The sequence below is a fragment of the Sitophilus oryzae genome, unplaced genomic scaffold (assembly GCF_002938485.1).
Source record: "Sitophilus oryzae breed Bouriz unplaced genomic scaffold, Soryzae_2.0 scaffold_149_pilon_pilon, whole genome shotgun sequence".
Taxonomy (NCBI): Eukaryota; Metazoa; Arthropoda; class Insecta; order Coleoptera; family Curculionidae; genus Sitophilus; species Sitophilus oryzae.
In genome coordinates this window covers 297,799-305,042 of record NW_022146169.1, presented here as the reverse complement: position 1 = coordinate 305,042, position 7,244 = coordinate 297,799, and the positions used below count along the sequence as shown (strand labels likewise).

Here is a 7,244-nt window from a genome sequence, read left to right as displayed (position 1 = left end):
AAATCATGATACCGCGGCTACTCTTTGGCCAACAAATAGTTTCTCGGCCGGCTCAGCCGGCTGTCCTGGCAAGTGATTTTAAAACAATTTTGTTTTTTACAATATTAAATTACCATTTGGATGTATTTAATGCGATTATTGGATTAACTGGTAAGTCAGGAAATTGGCACACAAATACTCTTTATTCGTAAATACAACTAAGATATAAACGTATTTTTTGTATTTTTAGATTTCAAACTTTTGCAAAGACCCGCCGATAGAACTTGCCTAAGGCAGCGTACCTGTTTAACTAAACGCATTGTTTCACGATAATAATATCAAAACACGTAAGTACCTCTATAATTTATGATGAAAAAATGATTTTGATTATGTTTTATGCATATTTAAATACTTTCTAACCTCAAATAATAGTAAGATACTTTGTTTATCGCACAGCCTGTTGAAAACTGTATTGTCTTCTTAAAAATGTTTACAAACAAACAATTATTACAAAAAACAATGTCCTTTTTAATCTGATTTATACCTCAGAAGGATGCCAGTAAAATTTTATTAAATCAACATTATATTTGGCCATTAATATGCAAACAGGAGCATATTGCTTTAACTTAAATTTTCTTTTTACTTCTCCTGACAATGTTCTCTATATTCTCTATTTTGAGTTAGTAAACTTTTGAACGGGATGTGCGATATATAAAATACATAATATATCCAAGGGTATGATCTGATAAAAGTATTTTTGATGCATTTTTTTGGTTGTTTATGCACGTTGGCTTGGTTTATGTTTTATTCTGCTTATATTTATTTGGTATAACAGTTTTTTTGCCTTTGGAATGGCATGCATTGAGGCTAGATAGTGTATCATTAGATCATTAAAGGAATTTAAATTAGCATATATTTTTTGTGATATTAGTGTGTTATCATGATACAGGTAGTTGTATCATAGTGCCTTATGCATGTTATTTACCTATTATATACTTCTATGTATTATCAGTAATAGATCATAACATACTACTAAAATGTCTTTTTAATAGTATGTTTATTTTTACAATTCACTAGTTATTTGCAAAATGTATTTTGAACTAATGTAAGTCATTAATTGATCATCTTTCTTTTTCAGGTTCCGGGATATTCTTTTTCATTGTTAAAAAAATATATATATATTTCAATATTATTGTAATATAAATCGCAGCTCTAAAAAATAAATGATATTGTTTACTAATGTGTAATTTATTTACTATGAATTTTCTCTGAAAATAATAAGTCTTTAATAATATCATTGATTTGCTGTGTAAAGTTAATAGACATATTTTTTTAATACTTTAAATTATATTAAAGTAATAAAAATATGTTTATTAACTTTAAACAGTAAGTCAGTGATACTTATAAAAATATTTTTTTTTTAAATTTCCCCTCTTTTAAGCCCCGCCCCTCCAATTCCCCTCAATTTAGCTAGTACTGCCAGGGGACACCAGGTGGCGTCTGTTTCCATTTTTTAACATGAAGTTAGCATTTCTTTAATGTACCTATTCTCTGGGTATACCCAAGAAAGAATTAAGGTAAAATCAAAGAGTATTCTACGTTATCTAAAATATAAAAATATGGGAAGCCCCGACAAAAATCTGACACCTGATATCAAAGTGATAAACAAACATCGGCGCATGCGGCAGCGAGCACTTACACTTAATTTTTCAGTTCATTGCTAGATGGCCTTTTACTAGGGATGCACTGCAAACAAATATTCCAGCAAAACTAAAGCAAGTTTTTCTTATTCTAAATTCTAACAAATAAATAAACCTTGTAAAACTGTATAAATAAAATCGGTCTTCGATTTAAAAAAGATCGATTATACCAAAAAATCGTTTGATAAAAAATCACGTCGATTTGATAATAATCGATTCGAATCATACATCCCTAGTATGGTGTGTAGTTTAAGGTTATGTTTAAGGTTAATCGTGGGTTATTAAACTCCCACAAAAAACAAAAACAGAAAACAACAAAAACAATGCAAACAATGCCAAATAAACCTGTAAAAAGTACTTTTATTATTCAAAATGAAATATCATATAATTCAGTTGGTATACGAATATTTTTGATTTATTTATAATGTTTGGTGTCAAAAATATGTGAGAAATGAGGTAAACAGTTTAAATGTCTTAATAAATTCGTTTTTAATTTATTAACCTTTCAGGTATCTACCTAATGGTAGGAAGAAATTAATTATGTAATGGTAGGAAAAATAATTTCACTTTAATTATGTATTAGAAAATCAGTAATCTTAAATTAGGATGCATCAATGGAGAAGAAGGCAATTGTAATCACAATACAATAATAGGTAATTATTTACAAAACGGTTTTTTGCTAATTTAGCACTAATCGTGATTTTTTTTGCATAGACACGTTCTATTGTGTGTAGGGAACATGAATCTAGCTGCGGAGAAACGATAATTTTTTTTTTTTCGTAAATATTGGGCACTTAATCGAAAACCGTTTTCTAAATAATTACCTTCCTGTGATAGTTTACAAAACGGTTTTTCACTATTTTTGTAATGTGGTCGACGTTGATTATATAGTTGTTTTGTACTCATTATGAAGAATATGAACCCACCTGCGGAGACACGAAAAAATCCATATTTTTATTAAAAACGGCATTTTCCCTGAGCCGTGTTTTCGCTTCTATTTATATTTATTGACTCATACACTTATACCTATAATTTTACTATACAATACAAGTTCATAATTCATTTTTCACAGAAATTATCCACTTTCCAACGGAAATAATGTTAAATATTTCAAAAAAACATACATAATACGAATTGGATAAAATATTTCTTTTTTTGTCATACCCTCAGTATTTATAACGATTAACGTGTTGACATTTCTATGCTTTGTTGCCAAGTTTTCATTCTTTCTGAAATTTTTTTTCTGCGTTTTCTTTCTTTGTAAGATAACTTTAAGATTCCTACCTAAGTTAAATGAAATAAAAAATGCTGTTTAGGAATTTAGGATGTGGTAGCGATAGTGATATTAAGTTGATAAGAATAGATATTATTCATTGATCTGTGTCAAAGGTCGAGAAGAGGATCTGTGGTTTTTACTACTATGTTTTGTGACTATGTGTTCAGTTGAGTTTTTTTTACGTTGAATGCTGTTTCACGCATAATATTCTATTTGTCAATCGTTTAGTAATAATTTTCGGAAATGCCTTGTGTGACATGTACTTTTACAGTGCGAGAGTTTTTGCACCTTTCTTCGAACCGAAGACAACTTATCGACTTTTTAGTGGACCATGGTGTTCTTTGTCGATTTTCGACGTGTGTTACGTGCGACAATATTATTGAACTTAATATTAATTCTTTGTTTTACACTTGTTCCAAGACATATCGCCGCCAAAATCGGATCCGTAAATGTAAAACCAAAAAAAGTGCTAAGAAAGGCACTTGGTTTTCTAAGGCACATCTTTCCTTGGAAGATATTGTTTATTTTGTGGTGTTGTGGCTAAGACTACCATTTCCAAGACAGAACTTTATTATGAGGGAGTTACATTGTAGTTCGAAAACAGTTGTAGATTGGAGTTCTTTTTGCCGCGAATTATGTGTTCAGTGGGTGGTTGAACATTCGGACAAAATTGGGGGAATAGGGAAAATCGTAGAAATTGATGAAGCAAAATTCGGCAGGAGGAAATATAATAGAGGACGTAGTATCGAAGGGCAATGGGTGTTTGGTGGAATTGACAGAGAATCAAGAAAAGTGTTTTTTGTGCCTGTTCCTGACAGGACTGCACAAACATTATTAAATGTAATTAAACAGTGGATTTTGCCTGGAACGACCATTATTTCAGACTGTTGGAGAGCGTACGATAATTTGGAACGTGAAGGGTTTAATCATTTGGCCGTCAATCATTCTTTGCATTTTGTCGATCCTAATGATTCTAATATTCATACACAGAATATTGAAAGAATTTGGAGGAACGTCCGCGGTGCAATTCCCAGATATGGTCGAAAGCAACACCACTTTATTGGATATTTAGCTGAATTCTTATTCAAAAATGCCAATCAAGATAATTGTGATATACATCAAATCTTTCTTCAAATCGCTAAATTGTATCCACCCCAAGTTTAATTATATTTTCCTATTATTCTAATAATTCCTTTCGTTTTTCTTCTTTAAATGCAATTTTATTTCTTCTACATTCATTTGCCAACGCAATAACCATTCTACGAACGATTTACTGTGTTAAAAAGTGACAGATGTGTTCTTTTTCCATTTATGTGCTACAGTGACTACTATTATGAGGAATACTCTGTTTTTCAATTCCCTTTCTATCCACCCACTACCCCTAGTCATTCCCAGAACCTGTAAAATTTTTTGTCGAAAATGGACAAAACGAAGGAGATTTTCTTGTTTCCGCAGGTAAGTTTTTGCTTTATACGCATGGTTTTAAGAGTCTATAACTTATATATAAAAAAGTCGCTCAAGGTAAAATAGTGTGTATTGTATGCAATTGATTCTGCGGATTTACGATTTTTATGTGGAGGTGGCAACGTTGCATTCGATCGGAACATTCGGAACGCAAACAGCAGCAGCTGATTCATAGGCGAAGGCGAAGCGCTCGACGGATTTCATATTAAAACATCGAAACAGTGAATAAATACTTCTCTTTTTGCATTTTTCGTTGATAAAAGTGGTTTATCCGCCTTTTTATGGTTACACTAGGGAGCTATTATCATTCTCACAGTGGTTTTACCCCACCCAGCACCCTATTCGCTCCCAGGTCCCGTAAGCTTCTAAACTGAAAAATTAAGAAAAAACACCGTTTTTTGAAGCTCCGCAGGTAGGTTCGTAATCTCTACAATCATTTGAAAGTGTCTGTATGCATAAAATTTCTTATATTATTAAAATAGCGGAAAACCGTTTTGTAAACTGTTACCCAATAATAGATCTACAAATACCAAGCAATACATTAAATCAAAAATCTCAGTAACACTGTTATTATGTACTCCCTGTGGTCTTATTAAGTATAAAGTTTTGTTTTACATGAAAATAATTATCCCATTTAATTATGCATTAAATTTTAGTGTCAGCTTATGGATAGCTCGATTACCAGTCAAATAGTTTCGATGTTTTCTATACTATGAAGAAAATTTGATCTGATTAGATTAATTCAGATGTAAATTTATGTTATACGGTAAGATATTTTTAAACAAACCAAGAAAGTTCTCTTCAGACAAGTTCTGGTCTGAAACTGCAAATATTAACGAAAAAGTTATACATGTAGTTTTCTATTCATAAATGATATTATTGATTTTATTCTAGGTAAATGTATCGAGTCATATATTATGCAGAATATATTGAGAAAAATGGTAAACTAACTAAAAGTGCTAACAAAATTTCTTAGGAAGTTATAGATATACCTAATTATTAGAAGCTGTAACAAATGTTCAAAGAGTCAGAGTATACTTTATTAGAAGTGTGTTAGATAGAATTATACACTTTAAAGAAAATATCTTTTATTGTTGCAGGTAATGCATATTGTGTAATGCATATAATATGTGAAATCTATTATTACATACAAAGATTGAAAATTATTTAAACAGCTACCTGTATGTTGTCTCACAATCTCATTTAGTGAATGGGTTATTAAAAATTGAACATATTTACACACAGAATATTGTGGATATGGATATCTGGAAAGCATATTATAACCATTTTTATTTTTAGGATTTATGAAATGATTACATAAATATACTAACAACAAATTGCAATGCATCTGTATATTAGAGACAAAGATGAAAAAGAGTAACAAGAATATATGTATTCAAAAGAAAAATATCAAGACCATTTGTAGTAATTAAAATTAAAGAATAAAATACATAAAATGTACCATATGATCGAAAAAAAAAACGGCGTCCAGTTGGCTGGGAAATGACGATCAATGACATTTCCGATATAAATTTACATATAAAATGACAGCGACCTTGATTTCATAGCCATCGTTGATGCCGTTTTTTCTCGATCATACGGTAGTTTATGTGTGAACAAATTCTCATTTCATATAAAAATCGGAGCTCTATCTAGAGTATATTTGAATATAAATGTTTTTATGTATTGGAAGGGGGACTGTAGTTTTCAAATATAATAAAGAAAATAGACTAAAAAAACATGTGTTTAAGTTCTTTTTTAAACTATTCTGTAGTTACGTAAATGTGTTTCAAATAGGTTGCTTTTCACAATAAAGTCAATATACAGTAATTATGCTTTACTTTTCAAAACACACTCTTTGTTTTTATTATCAGAGAGTTATTAATATTAGAAAATTTAGTTACATGAATATAATAGAGTAAATATTATGTTTCAAGTTTCAAATAATTAGAATATGATATGAGTCATAATAGCTTAGATATGATTGCTAATAAAATACCTAGTTTATACAATATTTAGATATATCTCTTTAAATATAAATTAGTATTGCCCACCATGCGATTAATGGGAAATACAATATGGTCGTGAAAAACGGCGTCAGCGATGGCTATGATATAAAGATCGCTGTCAATTTATGTGTAAAATTTTATGGAGAATGTCACCGACCGTTATTTTTCAAGTTTCATTCTTGGACGCCGTTTTTTTCGACCATACGGTATTTCTAGGTATGGAATTATGTCTCTAATATGTAGTTAGGTAATTTTTTCCATTTGCCTATTGTTAATTATAACGTCGTCAAACTATAAAATTTGCTACATTTTTTACTTAAATTTTTTTACTAATATCAGAACATGTTTTGAATAGTTTAATTAGTAATAAAGCTACTAACATGTTCAGTTATTTTTTTTTTCTATAAAGCTTTTTTGATAAAAAAATAAGTATACCTGCTAAGACGTTAAATTGCCTGAGAAATTACGATCGATGCCATTTACCATCCACTTTTACACAATAAAATGCCATCGATCGTAATTTCAAAAGCAGAAAACTTGCCGCCGTTTTTTCCAATGAAATGGGCGGTGGGGAGAAAATTACAGATTCCTGTATTATATTAACGACATTATTAATCGCATGTACACAAAGCATGTACACCATGTACACTATTAGAAATCGATCTAATTTCTAATATTATCGAGCTTTTAAAATTCGAGAAAGTGATCGGAGATTGTGTTTAAAGTGTTGTGAAATGTTCGTTAGTGCATATTTTTGTGTCGGTAATCGGTATCGGTATAGGCAAATCGCGATGTACAAATCCGAAGAAGGTAGAT

At 30.3% G+C, this 7,244-nt stretch overlaps 1 long non-coding RNA gene across 1 annotated transcript; it reads left to right on the top strand.

Annotated features, from left to right (window-relative positions):
- Positions 1-2,283: 2,283 nt before the first annotated feature.
- LOC115877981 lies at positions 2,284-5,307 on the top strand. Its single transcript, XR_004049452.1, has 3 exons — positions 2,284-2,332; positions 4,938-5,015; positions 5,076-5,307. It is a non-coding gene; the product is annotated as an uncharacterized LOC115877981 (long non-coding RNA).
- The last annotated feature ends 1,937 nt before the right edge of the window (positions 5,308-7,244 follow it).